The following is a 22,966-nucleotide window of genomic DNA, read 5'->3' as shown; positions in this document are numbered from 1 at the left end:
TGGTTTGACTCGGCTCGTTCACTACTCCTGTTGCTCACGGTGTTGCCGTGGGCAACTGCCCCATTTCCCTTAGCTTCTGTGTACCCTTGTCTGTTTGTCTGTCGTGCACATATTGAGCGTAGGGACCGTCGCCCAGTTGTACGCCGTCGCCTAGGACGGGCCGTGCAAGTAGGCAGGGACTGAGTGTCGGGTAGATTAGGGCTCACCTGTCTGTCTCCCTACCCCGACATTACAGATGGAGGATGGGTCCTCAAAATTATATCCTCTGATGAGCCCAAGGAACGCTATACTAGGGACGAAAAGTGAGGGAAGGGTAGGTGCAATTTACCTCGTATTGTACTTTGCTTGACCTATGTTGCAGTACTGAGGTGAAATATACAAGGTCTAGGTTAGATTGCTACTACTTAATGGCATCTGCTACACTAAATCTAGCACACACTGCCAGATAACAGGAATAAGTCACTCATATTAATATATCTTTTGGAATCATCTGTTTCTGCATTACTTTTCCCTACATGACCTACAAATATACACACAAGACAGGTAACAATATATTAATCATTAAATTGAGGATTTGAAGTCAATCTTGCTTCTCACCGCTCTTGGTGACTAGAATAGGTGTATATTGTTGGGAGTATTGTACCTTTAAGGTTAAAATATACTTTAAAGGAAATCACCAGTGACCACAGTGTTCCCTCTATGTCTGAGGCAAGCACTGGGACAACTACAGCAGCTCTACAGTGTGAGGACCCACATCAAATCCCTAAAGCTCTATAGTATAAAGCTGTTGGCACTACATGTGCCGCTGTATAGTTCCTCCATACAACATCATATTACAGAGATATTCTACTAGGGGAGAATATCTCTATAATAAAGCATCCGATGGAGCATGTGAAATCGGAAGCATATGGAGGTACAGTGTGGCCCCATAGACTCCGAGGTTGTACAGAGCCATAATATGTCCATATTTATGAGCCCTTACAGTGTGACATTTAGGTTACTTGAAGTTCCGCCTGAATAATCAGGTTTTGAGTGACATTGCAGTAACAATACTCAATAGAAAGGTAAGATATTTAATGTTAATAGGTTTTTCTGAATATATTTCTGAACTAGTTGGTGTTTTTCTGTGCTGATTGTCGATGGGACAGAGGGAAGAGAAATGAGACCTCTGTTTTCAACATAAGCATTTTTTTTTTGTCTTCTCTCTTCAGCACCTAGCAAGTCCCATATAGCATATTAAAGATATTTTACTGTACTATAATACTACAGTATATAAATATGGACTTTTTATATCAGACTAGAATTGCTCTCTATTTTTCTCCAAATGTATGCACATGGAATGGTGAAACTGTGTGTTTTGCAAAAGTTAAAAATGAGTACATACCATGCTAATACTTGTTTATTTAGATATTATTGATGATATTTAATAAGAGAAACATTTCCTTCATTGAATCTTCTTTTAACCTCTTAACGACTGATGACGTACATGTTGATTGTCACACCTCCGCAGTAAAGGCTGGGATCGGAGAGAACTCCATTCCTGGAATTTAATCCCTGAAACACCATGATCGCCTGGCTGACAGGGAAATAACGACAGCCCTGGATCTAATAAAGTAAAAAAAAATACTTAAAACATACACATATCAGGTATCTCCACACTCATGATCTGTACAATAAAGTTATGATATTAATGGTCAATGCAGGAAAAAAATGAACAAAAAACATTGGCGGAATTGCTTGCATTTCCCCATAAATAAATTATTGGAAATAAACACTATCATATAAATAATCCAAAAATGATACATTACAAATAAAGGACCTGCTCCACAAAAAAACAAGGCTTCAAACAGCCTTAAAAATAAAAAGGTAATGGCTGGAATTGTTTTATGTTCGTGACATCATAATTCAGGAGATGATAGCTGAAAATGCTGATAATTTCAGAAGGTTACTTTCTCCAAACCCTCTACGTAGCAATATAGCACATGAAATAAATGACAATGGAGCGTAGATTCATTGTTTCAGCAAAAAGTCTCTTGTTTCTATGACAACAGGAGAAAGCTCCATTATTGGATGATTAAAATAAGTTCACAGATTTAGGAGGGAAAAAAAAGTAATGTAATTATTTACAAAGTTGCCTGAAGAGGTTCACATGAGGACAGAATGAGCTGTAGATAGTTTACATCAGTGCGAGCCTATGTCATGCTCCTAAATCCACTTAGCAAAGCATTGATTCGAACAACGGCCATGTTAACGGCATTACCAAATGCCTAAATGTGACATATTCCTAAGGTGACAATAGATTTACGCATTACATTGTAACATAACCCACATATACTGTTTCAATGTTCTAATACGATGTGGGCAGTGTTACAAGCAGGGCCGGCCTTAGGATAGATGGTGCCCTGTGCGAAATGATCTTTCGGCGCCCCACCCCATCATTAAAAAAAATGCCCCATAAAAAATTTATAATGCCCTTTTAGTGCCCCCATACAGTATAATAATAATATTTAATAATATATTACAACCCCTTCAAGGACACAGTATTTTGTCCTATAAGTGTGCCCACAGTATTATGCAACCTGTAGTACCCCTACACGGTATAATATCCGCTTAGTGGCCCCCACACAGTATAGTGCCCCTGTAAATTTTGCCATACAGCCTCCCTGTAGACAGTTCCATAATCCCCCACCTCCTCCTTGTAGATCATGCCATACAGCCCCCACCTCCCCTTTGTAGACAGTGCCATACCTCCCCCACCTCCCCCTTGTAGACAGTGCCCCCAAACAAAAACAAAAATTGTACTCACCTAGTCCCCGTTCCCATGACGAACTGAGCTGCTCCACGACGGGATCCTTACGTAGGTCGGCGTGATCTTGTGGCCTGGTACAGAGTTTCCCAACCTTTTCGGACTTGAGGCAGCACTGGAAAAATAAAATTTCCTCACGGAAACCCTACCAAAAATTGTTTTGAGAAAAACATAAAACAGCTAAAAAAAAAATAGCACTACACTCGTAGGGTATGTTTACACAGCATTTTTTGTAAGGCAAAAAAAATCTGCCTCAAAATTCCTTCAGGAAGTGACAGCGTTGTTTGAACTTTTGTTTGTGTTTTTTCTTAAGCCGTTGAAGCTAATGCAAGAGACGCAGGCAAAAAAGCTCCAAACGGGCACCGCAGGTATTTTCTGCCTCCTATTAATTTCAATTGGAGGTCAGAGGCGGAAACCACTTGTAGGTAATGCCAGACAGCCCCCTTGTAGGTAGTGCCACATAGCCCCCTTGTAGGTAGCGCCACACAGCCCCCTTGTAGGTAGCGCCACACAGCCCCCTTGTAGATAGCACCACACAGCCCCCTGTATAGAGCGCCACACAGCCCCCGGTAGGGAGCGCCACACAGCCCCCTGGTAGGGAGCGCCACACAGCCCCCTTGTAGATAGCACCACACAGCCCCCTGTATAGAGCGCCACACAGCCCCCAGTAGGGAGCGCCACACAGCCCCCTGGTTGGTAGCGCCACACAGCCCCCTGATTGGTAGTGCCACACAGCCCACCGCCCCCTGGTTGGTAGTGCCACACAGCCCCCTTGGTAGGTAGTGCCCCACAGACCACAGCCCCCTTGTAGGTAGTGCCACACAGCCCCCTTGTAGATAGCAACCCCCCCTTCCTGTTGATAGCGCCACTGTAGCTCCCTGAAGGAGCGGAATCCCCGTGGGGCCGGGGATTCCGCTCCTGGAGCGCTCCTTGATGTCTCTGTCCATATATGGACCGTGATATCAGTGGAAACTCCTGCAGCTGCAGCGGAATCCCTGTCCACTCTGACCATAAATAACGATCTGCAAACATTTTGCGCTTTTTATGGTAATAATCCGGCAGTGTCGTTCGTTCCTTATCTTATGCCCGCCCACCGCCGAAAACTGTCCCGCCCTGAATGCTGTCACTCAAAAGTAAGCTGTCAATCAAAAGTAAGGAGGCGGGGTTAACTCGGAAAGGCTTGAGGAATGAAGATATGACTCTTCAAATGAAGATATGACTTTTTTCTGTTCATTAGCATACGGTGTGGAAATACTAAAAAACTGAATACTAAAAGGTACAAAGACTACTTAGAACATAATTATAGATTACATATACATGATTTTTCACCCACTACTATCAGGTATTGCTGGTTTAATAGGTGAAATGCTGGTGACAGGTTTCCTTTAAAAGAGTTGTTTCTGAGAATTGTATCCAGTGACTGCATGAACACCTTACATGAACTCTTTTCATGGCTGGACACACTGGAAGTATTGATTTCTGCCTTCTAAGCGTCCTAATACAATCAAACTAAAGTTTGACACTCACATGTTCCAGGTCAGGGGAATATTGAGTTAATGTCACTGCCTTACAAGAAACAGAAGTGATGCTGGCCATTTCACTATCTTTATCATGTAATAATTCAGTTGGGCCCATATGTGTCACAAACAATTTGACATAGTCCACTATATAAACTCTAAAAGACACAATAAATAAACCCAATTTCCTAATTATTTGTGACAGCATGTGATCACGGCACCCGCATACAAGTGGTGTGGCATATTCATAGACAAACCTTTTTTTTGCTTTTACAGTATTTTTTAGATTTTGTATACAAAACACCACACAAGATGGGAGGGACTTTGAAGTACTATTGCAGTCTTAAATGAGGATTATTGCCAATAAGAACTGTCAGATGAGAATCAATCTAATGTGGAATAGCTGTCTACCATGTATGCCAGGGGGAAGAGAGAAACATAATTCATATTATAAATAAATGCTATATCTATTAAAATCTATGACATATTAAAAGTATTTTATATGTCAGGAAGAGGACATCTAATAATACTATATTGTACACGTATAGTAGATAATAAAACCAGGGTACCCACAGTGTTGCTCCTGACTCCAGTCTCATAAGAAACAATTTGATGAGAAGTTGAGATTCCTTGCACTGCCCCAGAATGTCACACACATGCCCTATAGAAGAAATAATAGATAGATTGATTCTGCCTGACAGATTTCTTTAGAGCTGATCTGTGACTAGAGAGAACCAACTTGATTTTAATAGATACCTGTGGGACCCTGCAAATTAATGGTAATACTCGGGGTCACAACAGATTGACGTACTGTGACAAGACTATTTTCAAGGGCCCTTCTAAAAAGGTTAACCCCTTTAAAGGCTATGTCGGTTTTTGCGACCCATAACATTTTATCTCTCCAATGTATCTAAAATAAAACAATTAAGCGTCTCTATGGTAACAATAAATAAACCCTGTGTAGTCTAATCCAGCAGCTATACTCTCCTCGATCTGTCTCTTACCTCTTCCTAACATACATTTGGTAGATAAACAACAAGTAAGAGACAGATGGAAGGGAGTATGACTGCAGGAGCTGACTCCACAGGGTTTGTTTGTAGTCTGTTACCATGGAGATGCATAAATTTGCATAGCAACTATGGACACCAAAACCATTATAGATGCAAAAGAGCAATAAATCAAATTTGGTTGCAACTATGGACTTAAAGTTCCTATTAATGGAGTAGAGATCAATTTGTGTCTTTGGGCATTGCTATGTGACTATTTTATGGCCACTAATATGTGGTTGGCACAGTGTTATGGGTAATTCTGTTTGGTGCGCATTCTGGTATGGTTAATTATGTGTGAATGTTTTTACTGTGATAGCATTACTATGTGGCCCTTTGGGCACTATGCAAAGTGGCACTAATGTGTATTTACTAGGTTACCCAAGTGTGAAGACAGCATGCTATGAGTCTTACAATTAGAATAATTGTCCTGAGCTTAAAACAAGGGTTGGTTTTGGAGGTGTGGCCAGGATAATATGGGTTGGGTCTAGGAAGGGGTTACATTGGAAAGATTTGTTGTGGCAGGTGCTTCTATGTTCTCATGATTGAGACTTTCGAAGCTTCTGTATGGCAACTAACCATTTGAATGGCTCCCAAAAATCAGTTAGTTGGCAAAAGGCTAATTTAATGTTATGTAATGGAATACTGTATAATTTTCTCTGATTGCTTCTTATTAACGAATACTTCCAGTGTAAATTTCGTCACCACTTATCTAAAATAAAAGTACAACACAGAACGTAACTATGTACTATAGTAGCCAGCGATTCCCAGCAATACTGCTTTGACAATAGCGGATGGTGATGAAGCTTTTGGAGACAGATCTTTAATGTGCAAAACATCAATCCTCAGCATCTGGCACAACATGTTTTCTCATTTATAATTGAGGAGAGACTACAAATATACACATAAAACCGGTTATGTACTATTACTATCTATTCAATTATTTACAATAGTTTGCTGAATGTTCAGATCCATGTCTAGATACTAAACACCCATTTTAGGCAGGGTAGTAACATTTGTGTTTGTATTCATTCATTAATAAGAAATCGTGTTTATTTGCTTAGCGTTCTATAGTATTTAGTGATCTGGTATTGAGTCTCATATGCTCAGTGTATTCGTTTAATGTCACATACATTTTTATAAATTGGCCTGGACCCTATAAGTTATCGTCATTGAGAAAAATATACAATAGCAATTAATCTCCACCAGTCACTGATCCTCCAGAACCAAAATGCATGCAAAACGACAATGGGCAGGCATGTAGCAACAGAACATATTGCTTCCCCCCCCCCCCCCCCCCCCCCCCCCGTTAGTTCCCAGTTACTATTCCTGAGCTATCAAAATATATGGTTTTTAGGGTTTTGTGCATAGAAAGCAGCCGCATCGTGAATTATAGAATTCGGTCCACATATTTTTATGTTGTCATTGATAAAATGGAAATATATTTCACTTATGAGATAGGTCCCAAAATATAGTGTTGTGTGTTTTTTATGTTCACCAAAGGTTGCTCTATCAATAAAACTGACATTGAAATTATATTGAAATGATTACATTGTGTAATATTATTGAAGGCAAATTAAGGCAACAAGACCCCAGGGCAAATGACCTTCAGATGCTTCTCAAAACAACCACTTATACATGTTTTTGCAGTACCAATATGAAAAGGGTCTCGAAGATACACAATATCACGATTTGGACTATCATGAAGATCGTTATTTCTGTAAAACCTTTTCTACTGTGTATCACCGCTATATAGCTCTTTTAATGGATTCCTGTAAAAACATGATAGAAGTGCGCTCCATACAGTAGTACCAATTTAAATATAGATTTTTAAAGAGTACCTGACACCTCTTCTGACATGTCTGTTTTAGGCTGGATTCACACAATCGTGGCGTTTTTGCGGAAGCAAAAACGCGGCGTTTTGCGCGCGCAAAAACCACTTGACAGCTCCGTGTGTCATCCGTGTATGATGCGCGGCTGCGTGATTTTCGCGCAGCCGCCATCATAGAGATGAGGCTAGTCGACGTCAGTAAATAGTCACTGTCCAGGGTGCTGAAAGAGTTAACTGATCAGCAGTTAACTCTTTCAGCACCCTCGACAGTGAATTCCGATCACAATATCGAGCAACCTGTTAAAAAAAACAAAAACGTTCGTACTTACCGAGAACTTCCCTCCCGGCCGTTGCCTTGGCGACGCGTCCTTGGTGACGCGCCTCTCTTGACATCCGGCCCCACCTCCCTGGATGACGCGGCAGTCCATGTGACCGCTGAAGCCTGTGCTTGGCCTGTGATTGGCTGGAGCTGTCACTTGGACTGAATTGTTATCCCGGGTGGTCAGACTGGAGGAAGAAGCAGGCAGTTATCGGTAAGTCAGAACTTCTTTTTTTTTACACGTTCATGTATATTGTGATCGGAAGTCACTGTCCAGGGTGTTGAAACAGTTTAACTCTTTCAGCACCCTGGACAGTGACTATTTCCTGACGTCGCGTAGCGTAAATTTTTTTGCTGGGTTCGGTCAAAACGAGTTTGGCCGAACCCGGTGAAGTTCGGTTCGGTTGTCTGGGTTCGCTCATCTCAAAGACACTCCGTTTGGATGTTTGTAAACAGAAAAGCACGTGACAGCTCTTGCACGAATCACGCATTGACTTCAATGGGTGCGTGATGCGCGCAAAACGGCGAAAGAACGGACATGTCGTGACTTTTTTTCAGCGGACACACGCTGAGGAAAAATCACGGACATGTCAGCACGGCCCCATAGACACATATAGGTCCGTGCAACGCGCGTGCAAATCATGAGCGTTGCACGGACGTTTTTCTCGTTTAGTAAAATACTTGTATTCCCCATGAAATACCAATTCTAAAGCATCTTTTCTTAGGAATCATTACTCTATTATGCCTCCTGGAAATGTATGAGGGGAATAATAACACCCAGATTTCCATTTATTTATACATCTTCCTGAGAAACGCAACTAGAGTTCTATGAAAAGATGCTCCACAATTGTTATTTTATAGAGAAAACCACTTTTTCTAAAACATGACAGGAGTCCTGACAGGTCATCTTCAAAGCACCTATTTTTTTAGCTATTTTCCCCATAACAATACCCTCCATTAAATTAATAGAAACACTGAAAGAAAAGGTTTGCCTTGCTAGCTCCCAGCATGTATGTTGGCTGTCATATGGACATACTTTCCTTATTGTTGGAAAGCCTTCCCCTTCACTCAAAAGCACTCATCGAAAGGTTGGTGCCACACGTATTGGGGTCACAACACCTGGACCAGTTGTGTAACATTGTCAGCTGTGTCAAAAGTAGTGCGTTATTTTTACGACTGGATAGATGCGATGTACAACTAGTGAACACTTGTATAAAGGAATATTGGAATTAAAATCTATGAAATATAAAGGTGTATTTTTCTCAATGTATCTACAAGATGTGTGTTATTGGTAGTTACCCACACTGTTATTTGTTGAGTTAATGTATTGCTTTTAATACTCCAGGTTACTAGCTTTTTTTATACTTACAAGCTATGACTGTAATTGTGTAAGTATCTTCTTTACGTTTGCCCTTTAGGGATATCTTGTATTAGCTATTGAATTTCCTGAACTAACATGTTTGAAGGGTAGATTCAGTTTCTATGTGAAGAACAATTCAATACTACCTATGTGGTGCAATGTATTAGTACTGTCAGTTGTTCACTGACAGCAAGCCGATCATTGTTAGGCCTCCTGTTGCCATAGTAGCAGTCGCCAACCTTGCCATTGCATGGCAGGCTGCCGATTTGCTACAAACCGCTAAGATGCAGCTATCGCATTGGATCGCTGCATCGAAGGGGTTAATGGCAGGAATCGTAGCTAGCTCCAGTTCCTGCCGATACATCGGTGTGTTACTCCGTGGCCTGGGACTGTTCTCTGAGTGTTGTGTGAACAGTACACGACGTGCACGTTGCACGTACGCAGCCAAGGGATTCAGGATCCTTGAAGGTAGTGGCGTAGCGGCCACCGTGACCCACGGGGGCGCAGAGCATTCCCCCAAAGTGACTGGTGCACCCTAGGAATAGCAGGACAGGCTGTGGGTAGAGGGTAGCCCCACAGCGACCCGTAGCGGCATGGTGGGAACAGGCTGCGGAGCCTGCAGTCAATTTGGCGCAGCCAGACCTGGTTAGAACTCCTGCAAAGTGGAGGGCCCAACCCCGGTTTAGGACCGCTCTGTTTGTTATGCCACTTGTTTAACCCCTTCCCGACATTTGTCGTCATGGAAAGACAGCGCCTCCCACAAATTGCCGTATACTTACGACAAATGGATGACACCGGCTCAGAAGCTGAGTCGGTGCCATCATCCCTGGATGTCAGCTGTATCTTACCGCTGACACCCTGCTGTAATGGCAGGGACCGAAGTTAGTTTCTATCCCCACCATTAACCCCTTAAATGCCGCGATCAAAAGCGATTGCTGCATTTAAGGTGTTTGCAGCCCATCGGGTTGCTGGTGGCTGCAACTGCAACTGGAGGCCTAATAGTGGCCTCCCGGTCTGCCTAGTATGAAGAACTTTCGGGCCCCGCCTAAATGGCTTCCATAGCTGTCTGCAAAATGGCGCCGGCACAGGAGAAGAGTCGGCGTCATCAGCGGTGGATGTCAGCTGTATGTTAGAGCTAACATCCACCTGTAACGGCAGGAACCGGAGCTAGCTCCAATCCCTGCCATTAACCCCTTAGATGCAGCGATCGAAAGCGATCGCTGCAACTTAGTGGTTGGCAGCAGATCGGCAGCTCTGCCCTGCAATCGCAGGGCTGCCGACTTCTGCTATGGAAACAGGAGGCCTATCAATGGCCTCCTGCTCTGCCTTTACGGGAGCCGATTAGGCCCTACCCGGAGGCGAAGCCTAATCGGCTTGCTGTCAGATTGACAGATCTAATACATTGCACAACATAGGTAGTGCAATGTATTAGAAAAATAATCTGACAGTTGGAAACTTCAAGTCCCCTAGTGGGACTAAAGAAAAGTGGAAAAAAAAAGTGGAAAACAAAGTTGTAAAAAATAAAATAAACGTTTCGAGTAATAAAATAAAACACTATCGCCCTTTTTCTCTTATCAAGTCCTTCTATTATTGAAAAAAATAAATAAACCATACATATTTGGTATCGCCGTGACCGTAACGGCCTGAACTATAAAAATTCTATGTTATTTATTCCACTCGGTGAACGGCGTAAAAAAACCCCGTAAAAAACAATGCCAGAATTTCTGTTTTTTGATCACTTTGCCCTACAAAAATTGAAATAAAAAGTGATCAAAAAGTCGCATGTATCCAAAAATGTTACCTATAAAAACGATAGCTCGTCTCGCAAAAAACAAGCCCTCATACAGCTCGTTGACGAAAAAACTAAAACGTTATGGTTCTCACAACATGGCAACAGAAAAAATACATTCTTTTTACAAAAGTAATTTTATTGTGCAAAAAGTTGTAAAACATAAAAAAGTGATATAAATTAGGTATCGCCGGAATCGTACTGACCCACAGAATAAAGTTAACATGTAATTTATAACGCATGGTGAAGACTGTATAAAAAATACCCTAAAATAACTATGCCAGAATTTTAGTTTTTTGGTCCCTTGCTTCTCAAAAAATAGGATAAAAAGTGATCAAAAAGTCGCTTGTACCCCAAAATGGTACCAATAATAACTACAGCTCATCCCACAAAAAAACAGGTGTCATACCACTACGTCTATGAAAAAATACATTTAGTTATGGCTCCAGTAAGTCAGGAAATAAAAAAAATAATGCAGTTGTGCAGGCCCAAGGGGAACATTTTACATATATGTCATCGTTATACCTGGGAGAACCCTTTTAACAATTTCTGGGGTGTGTGTCTCCAGTGGCACAAGCTGGGCACAACATATTTGCAACTGAAATGGCATATCTAGGTAAAAATTTAAATTTTTACTGTGCACGATCCGCAGCTCATTAATTTATGGAAAAGATCTGTTGGGTGAAAATGCTCACTACACCCCTTAATTAATGCCTTGAGGGGTGTAGTTTCCAAAATGGGGTCACTTCTCAGGGGTTTCTTTTATTATTTCACATCAGAGCCCTGCAATTGTGAACCAATACTGTGTAAGTCGCCATAAATGTCTGATAGATCTGGGACCCCACCTATATCCAGAAAGGAGGTCCCCTTTCCCCATCACGCCTGGTGAGGTGGCTGCGATCCCCTGAGAAGACACTCATCTTAACAACAAAGATATACTAGTTATAAGTGGCAAATCGTACTTCTTGTGAATCCACCCCCCCCCCCTCCCCTAAACCACATCCCTTTATAACCTCTGGTCAATATTTTTTGGGGACAAGTGGGCCTATTTGCATTTAAGTGCCAGGCCTGAATTTCTGTCCCAGTTCAGCCCTGATTATAACTATAAATCTTGATTCCCTCAATCCATAATAATCTGTACAGTTGTCTAGTAACAGAAATTAATTAGGATAATCATTTAAATCAGGAGTGCCTTACCTGGGGCCTAGGACTACATGTGTCCTGAGATGTCATTCTGTGTGCCCCCAATCCCACAGACATGCTTGGCTGTGTCCCATACTTCAGAAAAGTAGAACTGTCAAAAGACAGCTGTATGCAGAGAACGACAGCTCTGTTCTATCTTCCTTGCACTGATCATCGATTAGAGTGCAGGTCTTTAAAGATACATGTGAGCATTCTCTAGTGACTGGTCATATGTATCCTCCATGTCAGATACAAGTGAAGCAGTGAGGATAGGAGAGGTGCCAAGCGTGGGAGTAGGGACAGGAAAGTGTGCACTGCATGGTTGACAGTAATGCGGGGCACTGTGTGGCTAGCACGTATCGATAAAAGCGGATCCCCATAGGTCCATTTAGGCTGGTCGTCCGGGGTCTGAGGCTCCCGGAGGCCCATGGCCGTCCAAAATATAAATCCACACTAGGACTCAATTGTATTCGCGTACTGTGTCACTATCTACAGGGGGCACTGTGGCACTATCTGCAGGGGGCACTGTGGCACTATCTACAGGGGGTACTGTTGCGCTATCTACAGGGGGCACTGTGGCACTATCTACAGGGGGCACTGTGACGCTATCTGCATGGGGAATGTGGCAATACCTACATGGGCACTGTGGCACTACCTAAATGGGCACTATGTGTGGCACTGCCTACATAGGCTGTGTGTGCCACTATACACTGGGGGCACTGTGGCACTATATGCAGGGGACACTGTGACACTATCAATGGGGGGCACTTTGGCACTACAGGGGGCTGTTTGTGGCACTATCTACAGGGGGCTGTGGGTGGCGCTATCTACAGTGGCAGTGTGGCACTATCTACAGAAGGCGTGGCACTACCTGCATGGGCAGTGTGGCACCACCTGCATGGGCACTGTGGCACTTCCTACATGGGCACTACGTGAGGCACTATCTACATAGGCAGTGTGTGGCACTATATACAGCGGAAACTGGCACTATCTACAGGTGGCAGTGTCACTATATACAGGGGGCAGTATGAGGCAATATTCCACATAAAGTCCTTGTGTAGTCCAGGACTAATAGACAAATGGCTGTTACCATTCCCATTGTCAGGAGGATATATCCCTACGCAGTGTTATACTGTCAGCGATGGTTTGAGACTATGAGTATGTAGGGACACAGCCCTTTGACAAGGGGAATCGTAACAGACATTTGTCAATGATCACGCAAAAAGGTGGGCTTGACTACAGACACAGCGCGGCAGGGCGGTGGTGGAGAAGGGGGGGCCCAAGTTTGGGGAACAGCCCAGGGCCCCTGGTCTACTTAATCCACCACTGCTCATGGGGGCACTGTGTGGCTTGCACTGATGGTTAACGTTGTGTAGATGGCAATATGTTTGGCTGGCACTGTTATGGGTGGGCACTGTGTGCCTGGCAGTGTTAAGGGAGGACCCTGTGTGGCTGGCACTGTTATTGGTTGCACATTGGGGCTGGCACTGCTATTGGGGGCACTGTGTGGCTGGCAGTGTTATAGGAGACTCTGGGTGCCTGACACTATTATGGGAAACTAAGGAGCTTCAAACTGTAACTACGTCATCTCTAGAACGGTGTCTGACTGGTAGTTTTTTTTATTTGAATTTCTGTGTCATGCACTGCCCCTTGAGGGCCTACACTAGAAATAACACAGCATGTCAGGTTTATCCATAGTGATCCTTTAAGTCTCCATGCACACGACCGTATTTTTCATCCGTAATTATGGACTGTAATTACGGACCCATTCATTTCTATGGACTACGGACACCTTTCCGTATTTTTACGGATGGGTGTCCGTGCTGTAGAAATGATAGAACATGTCCTTTTTTTGTCTGTAATTATGGCACAGACTCCCCATAGAAGTCTATGGGCACTTCCGTAATTACGGACAGCCACAGATGTGCATCCGTAGCCGTCCATAATTACGGAAGCATTGCCAGGGGATTACCCTAGATTCCTCCCTGTTTTTTTTTGTGGATCCGTAAATATGGATGTATTACGGATGCACTATGGACCGTATTTACGGACACCCTTCCATATATTCGGATGATTTACGGATGACCACGTATCCGTATTTACGGACAGTATTTACAGACGGATGAAAAATACGGTCGTGTGCATGGGGCCTGTCCATTGTAGTTTATGAGTTGTAAAATGCTTCTCTGTTTCCATGTTCTTATGATAAAATTGGAACCCTCCCTAGATACTGGTGATATGTCATAAATGCCCCAGATGGGAATACAACTTAAAGTTTTATTGTGGCTCTTTGGTGTGGTACAATCTGACAATGTGGCTCTAAGACCAGAAAAGTTTGTCCAACTCTAATGTCAATTATATAATAATCATTTCACATAATCCAGTTCAAACAGTATTCAACGGTGCAGAGCTCCAACTGTTTAGCTCAATATATGAGAAAAACATTAGTTTAAAGCAGAGTCCACATGTTGCGAAATGGGTGCATGTTTTTAGTGTGGGGCTCATGCGGTCATACTGTACCTCTATATGCCTCTAATTTTATACAGTGGTATATAGAGGTTATTTTTTGTTGGATTCATATGGAAAAATGTGTGGCATGTTCCATTGGACATAATCTCTAGAAGCATTGCTTCCAGGGGAGTATACCTCCTTAATACTGTGCTGTATGGAGGAACCATTTATGGCGGCTCCATAAATAGGTGATTTATGATGGTGAGTCAAGTCATGTCTTGGTATTTCCTACTAACTCCTTTACATATAGTGTTGGTTGCTTTTATACATTTGGATAACATACTATAAAAAATACATATAACCCTTCTACCTCTCTTGATCCATAGCAGCTAGAGTAGAGTAGTCGCTGAAACAAAGGTTACATAATGGATGTGTTTTCCCCTTGGAATAGAGTTGCACCTGTTCACATAAACATAAACCCATAAGTCACATAAACCCATTAGTACGCTGCAGCGACCCTGATAAATTCGTTCTGAGCTTTGCATTATTTCAGCTTTTTATAATAGAAAAGTGAAGCCATGGAGTGAAGGACAAATACAAGCAGGAGTGGAAATATGTATACCGGTAACCATGCTTGGAGCTAACGTTTATAACCAACAATAGATTATATTATTATACTGTATATACTATAGTATACTTTAATATACCTTTGCTAATATGTACCCAGAAATCAGCAGGTAAGGTCAGTTCTTATGTATTAGAGCTATAATGTGAGTCTACCTTCCCTATCTACATGAAAGATGGCAGGTCACGTTTGTCAAAGGTGTGCAGTAATTTACATAAAATAAATCTGGCTTAAATGAGGAAATTTACAGTGCAGATATTGAATAATAAAATATATGTGCCCTGCGCATGGAATGGGCAATCATATTATATATTTTTTTATTAGTTTTAATCAAATATCTAATTATGCAATCCGCCATGAATTCGCTGTATCTTTTGTAGTTGGATATAGATTACGGTGAAGAAGTCATGCGATTAGTGTTTTGCATTGAATATGTACATAAACAATGAAATTTTACTTGCCATCTATCGAGTGACTAGTACCAAAACATTCATTAGTGATTGTCTAGTGATTGTCATACAGAGGTAATGATAGGAAATGCAGACGATCTAATCACCAATGCTCAACACAGTAGGACAAAGCACAAATTAACATATTCATAGATTTCAGTACTAAAGAAAACATGTTATGGATAATATTTTTTTGTCTAGTGACCAAAATCATTGATATTTTCCATATACATATATATATATATATATATATATATATATATATATATATACATATAATATAAAAAAATGAGCAAGGAAGCAGCACTCAAAATGAAAGTGAACTTATTCGCCGGTCATCCAATGCAAAATTTCACCTTCTCAATAAAGGCATTTTCTTTTTGGAAAAATTAATTATGAAATTGATAGAAATGTTTCAAATGACTAATACTATTTTTTCTTGAAATTACTGGTTTAAAACAACTTCACATATGATTTTAGCACCCGTGTGTCCGTGTCTTAATGACATACTTTCAGCTCATTCTTCATTAATCATGTTTTAATGCAAATTGGTTATAAAAGAAACCTTCTTCACACACAGAGTTTTGTCTAGGCATTAACCCGTTAGTGACCGGCCCATCGTGTTTCTACGTCGGTCACTAACGGGCCTTATTCCGATGCCATAGACTTTTTACGTCGCGGCATCGGAATAAATAAACAGAGCAGGGAGCTGTCAAATCTCCCTGCTCTCAGCTGCTAGAGGCAGCTGAGGGCTGGGAGCGTCCCTGCTCTGCCGGGTGAGATCGATATTAGTATCGATCTCGCCTGTTTAACCCCTCAGATGCGGTGCACAATAGCGAGCACCGCATCTGAGTGGTTTTGGAGAGAGGGAGGGAGCTCACTCTCTCTCCCACCGACACCCGGCGATACGATCGCCGAGTGTCTGTGTCTCCAATGGCAGCCGGGGGTCTAATAAAGGCCCCCAGGTCTGCCTGGAGTGAATGCCTGCTAGATCATGCCGCAGGCATAACCTAGCAGATGCCTGTCCGTGTTAAACGGACAGGCAGTAATAAACTGCAATACAAAAGTATTGCAGTGTATTATAAATGCGATCGCAGAATCGCATATTATAGTCCCCTAATGGGACTAGTAAAAAAGTGGAAAAAAAAGTTTAATAAAGTTAATTTAAAAAAAATGTGAAAAAAAATGAAAAACCCAGCTTTTCCCCTCACAAAATGCTTTACTATTAAAAAAACAAAATAAAGTTAAAAAGTTACGCATATTTGGTATCACCGCGTCCATAACGACCCCGACTATAAATCTATTACATTATTTAACCCGCACGGTGAACGCCGTAAAAAATGTAATAAAAAACTATGGAAAAATTGCTGTTTTCTGTGAATCCTGACTTTAAAAAAATGTGATAAAAAGTGATCAAAAAGTCGCATCTACTCCAAAATGGTACCTATAAAAACTACAAGTCTTCCCGCAAAAAAAAAGCCCTCATACAACCGCATCGGTGAAAAAATAAAAACGTTACGGCTCTTCAAATATGGAGACACAAAAACAAATAATTTTGAAAAAAAAGCGTTTTTACTGTGTAGAAGTAGTAAAACATACAAAAACTATACAAATTTGGTATCGTTGCAATCGTAACAACCCGCTGAATAAAGTTATTGTGTTATTTATATCACACGGTAAACGGCGTAGATTTAAGACGTGAAAAAGAGTGGCGAAATTTCTGTTTTTTTTCTATTTCCCCCCAAATAAAAGTTAATAAAAGTTAATCAATAAATAATATGTCCCCCAAAATGGTGCTATTGAAAAGTACAACTTGTCCCGCAAAAAAGAAGACCTTATACAGCTATGTCGACGCAAAAATAAAAACGTTATAGCTCTTGGAATGCGACGATGGAAAAACTTAAAAAATGGCCTGGTCATTAAGGTCCAAAATAGGCTGGTCATTAAGGGGTTAAAACTGCATCAAAAAATGCTTCTAAAAAAAAACCTTCTAAAAATTGGATTTTTTTAATTGTCTTTTTAGTTCAGTTTTTGATTTGGTGTCATTTTTACATGCATTTCTTATGGTGTTTTTTAAAGTTCCTATAAAGAAGACTATGGGAAAAACACCTGAAAAATGCCATACCCAGAGCATGCTGCGTTTGGAAAAAAAAACACTGACCACAAAATTGCCTCAAAAATACCACAAACCACAACGCAGTTGTATGTAGTGCATTTTATATTTCACTATAGATTTTAATGTAACAACTGGTTGCAATAAAAAAACGCATTAAAAAAATCCTTCAAAAACGCCACAAAAACGCATCAAATCGCCGTTTGCAAATTCAGCCTAACTGTGTAAACCCATCTTAAACCCATTGTTCTGTTCAATAACACTAATTAGTGGTCTTTTTTTAGGATGACACTTCTAAAGTTCAATTATGGATTAAAAAATTACAAAAATGAAATTACTTTCTAAGAAAACAAAAGTATGCCTTGTAAAATGAAGGCTATTCCATCTATCTGATTGCCAAGATAGTAGTAATAAGTTAATACTAACGCCATACTGTGAATTAATAATAATATTTCCATATCTTGACTAAGAAATACCACCATACAGTGACCCAATAATACTTTCATACAGTTACTGAATAAGGCTGACATACAGCGACTAAATAATACCACCATACAGTGACCAAATAATACCTCTATACAGTGACTGAATAATACAGCCATATAATGACTAAATACTAATACCATACAGTGACCAAATAATACCACCATACAGTGACTGAATAATACAGCCATACTATAACTGAATAATACCACCATATAATGATCAAATAATACTGCCCTACAGTGACTGAATAATACAGCCATACCATAACTGAATAATACCACCATACAATGACCAGATAATACTGCCCTACAGTGACTGAATAATACAGCCATACCATGACTGATTGTTACCACCATACAATGACCAGATAATACTGCCCTACAGTGACTGAATAATACAGCCATACCATGACTGATTGTTACCACCATACAATGACCAGATAATACTGCCTTACAGTGACTGAATAATACAGCCATACCATGACTGATTGTTACCACCATACAATGACCAGATAATACTGCCCTGCAGTGACTGAATAATACAGATATACCATGACTGAATAATACCACCATACAATGACCAGATAATACTGCCCTACAGTGACTGAATAATACAGCCATACCATGACTGATTGTTACCACCATACAATGACCAGATAATACTGCCCTACAGTGACTGAATAATGCAGCCATACCATGACTGATTGTTACCACCATACAATGACCAGATAATACTGCCCTGCAGTGACTGAATAATACAGATATACCATGACTGAATAATACCACCATACAATGACCAGATAATACTGCCCTACAGAGACTGAATAATACAGCCATACCATGACATTGTTACCACCATACAATGACCAGATAATACTGCCCTACAGTGACTGAATAATACAGTCATACTGTAAAGGATCTGCCAGGCACAGCTTCTGTGTCAACGCCCATAGGTAATCAGTCTGCACCTGCTATTATGTCTGTGAGACTGACTCCATCTTCCACCACTCAGGATGGCAGGCTTAGGAGTGGGAGAGCCTTTCACAGCCTGGCCAGACGGAGCTAGCTCCCGCCCTCTGTCTATTTATACCTGCCTTTCCTGTTCCTCCTTTGCTTGTGATTCTTCTCTGCTGGTTTCCTGGCCCTCGTGCAGCTTCTTGAACTACTGATTCTCTGCTTGTTTTTGACCTTGGCTTTACTGACCACTCTTCTGCTCTGCGTTTTGTACCTCGCTCATCTCCTGTTTGACTTCTTTGTACCCTTGTCTGTTTGTCTGTCGTGCACCTATTGAGTGTAGGGACCGTCGCCCAGTTGTACCCCGTCGCCTAGGGCGGGTCGTTGCAAGTAGGCAGGGACTGAGTGGCGGGTAGATTAGGGCTCACCTGTCTGTCTCCCTACCCCAGCATTACACATACCATGACTGATTGTTACCACCATACAATGACCAGATAATACTGCCCTACAGTGACTGAATAATACAGCCATACCATGACTGATTATTACCACCATACAATAACCAGATACTGCCTTACAGTGACTGAATAATACAGCCATACCATGACTGATTGTTACCACCATACAATAACCAGATAATACTGCCCTACAGTGACTGAATAATACAGATATACCATGACTGATTATTACCACCATACAATAACCAGATACTGCCTTACAGTGACTGAATAATACAGCCATACCATGACTGATTGTTACCACCATACAATAACCAGATAATACTGCCCTACAGTGACTGAATAATACAGATATACCATGACTGATTGTTACCACCATACAATAACCAGATAATACTGCCCTACAGTGACTGAATAATACAGATATACCATGACTGATTGTTACCACCATACAATGACCAGATAATACTGCCCTACAGTGACTGAATAATACAGCCATACCATGACTGATTATTACCACCATACAATAACCAGATACTGCCTTACAGTGACTGAATAATACAGCCATACCATGACTGATTGTTACCACCATACAATGACCAGATAATACTGCCTTACAGTGACTGAATAATACAGCCATACCATGACTGATTGTTACCACAATACAATAACCAGATAATACTGCCCTACAGTGACTGAATAATACAGATATACCATGACTGATTGTTACCACCATACAATAACCAGATAATACTGCCTTACAGTGACTGAATAATACAGCCATACTGTTACTGAATTATAACAAAACACATTGCCCAAATAATACCACTAAATGGTGACTGAATAATACAGCCATATCACACTGAATATTACCACCATAATGTGACTGAATAATACTGCTACGATGAATCTCTGTACAGTGCAGCAGAGTATGTTGGCGCTATATAAGCAACAGGAAATAAAAAATTAAAATAAATACTGTTAGTGAATATTACCAACATGCAGTGACCTAAAAATACTGCTATACCACGAATGCACAATATCACCATACAGTGCCTGAATAACCATTAAATACAGGAGATCTGCAGGGCATCATTATGCTGCAGACAATAGAAAGGAATACAGTACTGATCAGGTGCAGTCAGAGGCACAACAAACAATGACTCACTATTGACGCCTTCTCTATTAGTCGTTTTTCTTTTCATCTCCATCTGGAACATACCATCATGAAGTCTTCTTTCAGCTACAGAATGTGCTGCATTGACATCAGTAGCTTCTCTCTTATGCAGTACATCCCTACACCCTCAATTTTTTTTTTTTTCTAGCAGCACTTCAAGGTTTACCTATAACAACTAAACCCATGTTGACCCTTAAACATGTGCTTGCTTAAACAGTACAACCATAAAGAGTGCCTCTATATACAGTGTCTACCAGAGAGTGCCCCTTATATGCTGCTTGTCAAACAAAAGGCCCCCTATATAATGCCAGTCAGAGTGTCCCCCTATATAGTGCCTGCCAGAGATTGCCCTTTGCTCAGTCCCTTGCAGAGAGTGCCCTCTATGCCCTACATAGTGCCTGCTGGAGAGTGCTTACCTTTATATAGTGCTTGCAAGTGAGTTCTCTATATAAGTGCACACATGTTCAGTTCCTGCAAGAGTGTCCAATGCCCCAGATAGAGATCCCTCTCCCATAAACAGACCACCCCACAGACAGGACTCACATATTACTGACACCTTCCTCCAGCCTGCAGCTGGAGGCAGTATACAATTGTATCTTTGTCCTGCAGACGTGGATAAAACTGAAAGTGGCGGTTGGCACTGAACTGGGGCTCCCCCTACCACACCGGACTTCCCCTACCACAGCTAAAAGGAAGAAAGGTAATATTATAGACTGATTTACTTCTATTCTATTTACTTCTGATTTACCTCTTTTACTAGATATGGAAAAATAAATTATATCAAGGGTAGTATTGCAGTAAAAAAGGTAAATCAAAAAAACACCCACTGTGTATATGATTATTTATTCATATTAGAGAGAATTGCAGATTGCTTTTTTTCATATACTCTTTGCATGAGAATTCCTGGACACTATAATGATGGATTCCCACATCGAATATTTGTTGCATAATTTCAGTAGTAGAATTTGCACCGAAATTTTGGAACAAAGTCCTGTACAATGTTAGTGGATGCGATTTTAACAAACCCCATTTCTTCACAGTGCAATAAATCAGCTGCGGATTCTCGGCATGTCGAGGATTTTCACATATGGTGGACTTTTGCCATTGCGGATTTCATCGCAAATCTGCTGCGATTACACACCAAAATCTGCATGCGTAACACGCAGATTTTGCTGCAGATCGCTGCAGATTTAAATTTCTCCATTCAAAGGGTCAACTCAAATCCGCTGGGAAAAAACACAGTTTTTCCGCAAAATAAGGGCTGATTCAGACGAACGTGGCGTTTTTGCGCACGCAAAACACGCGGCGTTTTGCCTGCGCAAAAGCCACTTGACAGCTCCGTGTGGCAGCAGCATATGATGCGCGGCTGCTTGCTTTTCTCGCAGCCGCCATCATTATGACACGCCATTTGGATGTTTGTAAACAGAAAAGCACGTGGTGCTTTTCTGTTTACATTCATCCTTTTGACAGCTGTTGCGCGAAACAGGCAGTTCGCACGGAAGTGCTTCCGTGCGGCATGCGTGGTTTTCACGCACCCATTGACTTCAATGGGTGCGTGATGCGCGAAAAACGCCGAGATATTGAACATGTCGCGCTTTTTACTCAGCGGACAAACGCTGCGCAAAAAGCACAGACTGTCTGTACTGCCCCATAGACTTTTATTGGTCCATGCGAGCCGCGTGAAAACCACGCTGCCTGCACGGACGCAATTCACGTTCGTGTGAATCCGCCCTAATGAACATGCTAAGGACTTATATTTAAGGCAAGATTTTTGCAACTATGTTTTGTAAACCACATCCACATGTTTTAAATTTCTGCAGAATTGTGCGGTCTAACTGATCTACAGGGCCCTTCCGTTTTTTCAGATGCAAGAAGCTAAACCAGAGAGATGGGTTTTGCTGACTTTAAAAGGATTGAACCAAGTGGACAAGCTATGGGCTGGGTTCCCACGGGATGGATACGCTGCGTATCCGACCTGGAACCCGCAGGACTTTCCGTCCGAAAAACTGTGGTGCGATTTTTCGGGCGGAAATTCCTCTGCGTAATTAAGCGCACATACTTACCCTTTCCCTCCTCTGACGTCCGCTCCGTCCTCCCTGGATGATGTTTCAGGCCATGTGACGCTGCAGCCGGTGATTGGCTGCATTGGTCACATGGGATACAACATCATCCCAGGTGGCCGGACTGCAGGAAGAAGGAGGGCGTGCTCTAAACGCTGCGAATACGTTGCAAGAGTCTCAACACTTGGCTTTCTGATGCAGGTTTTGCATCTCCATTGAATTCAATGGGGAAAACCTGCAGCAGAAAATCAATGAAAATGCAGCATAAATTGACATGCTGCGGAATTAAATTCCGCACCGCAGGTCAATTTATTAACGTTTATGCTGCGGCTTTCTTCCACAGC

General features: G+C 41.6%; 1 protein-coding gene and 1 long non-coding RNA gene across 6 annotated transcripts in view; one reads left to right on the top strand and one right to left on the bottom strand.

The window, feature by feature from the left end:
* Nucleotides 1-22,966, top strand: part of PHACTR1 (phosphatase and actin regulator 1) — a 376,244-nt gene that overhangs the window by 111,492 nt on the left and 241,786 nt on the right. The window lies entirely within an intron of this gene.
* LOC142651654 (uncharacterized) lies at nt 1,382-21,228 on the bottom strand. 2 transcript variants are annotated; one of them, XR_012847669.1, is made up of 3 exons: nt 20,979-21,228; nt 4,897-4,984; nt 1,382-1,605 (listed from the first exon to the last, which is right to left on the bottom strand). It is a non-coding gene; the product is annotated as an uncharacterized LOC142651654 (long non-coding RNA). The 2 variants fall into 2 exon arrangements; XR_012847670.1 differs by lacking the exon at nt 20,979-21,228 and adding an exon at nt 5,080-5,398.

Source organism: Rhinoderma darwinii, chromosome 5 (genome assembly GCF_050947455.1).
Source record: "Rhinoderma darwinii isolate aRhiDar2 chromosome 5, aRhiDar2.hap1, whole genome shotgun sequence".
NCBI lineage: Eukaryota > Metazoa > Chordata > Amphibia > Anura > Rhinodermatidae > Rhinoderma > Rhinoderma darwinii.
The sequence above is the reverse complement of the archived record's forward strand: the minus strand, read 5'-3'. Positions and strand labels throughout refer to the sequence as shown.